Source organism: Teleopsis dalmanni, chromosome 1, assembly GCF_002237135.1.
Source record: "Teleopsis dalmanni isolate 2A chromosome 1, ASM223713v2, whole genome shotgun sequence".
Taxonomy (NCBI): Eukaryota; Metazoa; Arthropoda; class Insecta; order Diptera; family Diopsidae; genus Teleopsis; species Teleopsis dalmanni.
This window is the reverse complement of record NC_051846.1, coordinates 38,364,056-38,365,145: the sequence shown is the minus strand read 5'-3', so window position 1 is coordinate 38,365,145 and position 1,090 is coordinate 38,364,056.

The window sequence follows — 1,090 nt, the reverse complement described above, 5'->3', positions numbered from 1 at the left end:
TTTAAAGCAAATACAACAACAACAGCAACAACAGTGGCAGCCGTTATAGATATAACAATAGTAAGAGCTAAAATGTTTGCAACAATAAAAACAAAAATAAAAACAAAAAAAAATTCAACAACCAAACAACAACTACGCCCAAAGGCAATTTTAGTTTTGTTATTGTTTTGTGGAGGAGCGATTTGTGTAGTGCATTTACTCTCACTTACACTGCCACGCCATGTGTACGTACGCTGCTAACTACGCTAAGTACGTTCGTACACCAACTGCAGCAACTAATACGACACGCATACACTCAAAGGCTTTGCGTATGTACTCCATTGGGAAATTAACATGCACAACGCATGAATTGGTGAACGTTGCTAATTAACGTGAATTTCCCCTTTTCTTCTGCTGCAACTTGACTCAACTTGGCTCAACTTTGTTCGAAGTTATTCCTTTTAAAAACTATTTAAAGAACTTTTAAAATAAAATTATTTTTATATGCCGTTCTATATTTCTTTGTCTTTATCAATCAATAAGATAATTACAATTTTATTGTATTTAAATATTAAGAGCTTTATATAAGTACAACGTGGACTGATAAATACCCGACCTAAATAATAAAAAACACGTTTGTTTTGAAAATTATATATTATGCTTCAATATAGTACCGTTTTAGCTCGACGCATCGAATTCAACTATCTTTCAATATTTTTATACTTCGATACGATTTATCAAGTCCTCCAAAATATACCTCAGTTTCCTATTCTACTTTAGCATTTGTTGCAAATCTCTTTAACTGGAGCCATCTTTTTAAGTTTGGAAAGAAGTAATAGTCGCTGATAGTCAATTCAGTAGAATATGCTGGATTAGGACGCAATTCGTAACATAATTCATTTAATTTTGCCATGGTTTTCATTAAAGTGTGAGAGGGTACGTTATCCTGCAAAAACGAAATTTTATTCTTCGACAAATGTGATCGTTTTTTCTTGATTTCCGCATTCAATCGATATTATGCAATAGCAGTCTGATGTTATTACATTGCTTTCTTAAAATAGACTATGAAAATCTCAAAATACAAAAGCCAAGATTTTTCCAGACGATCGTT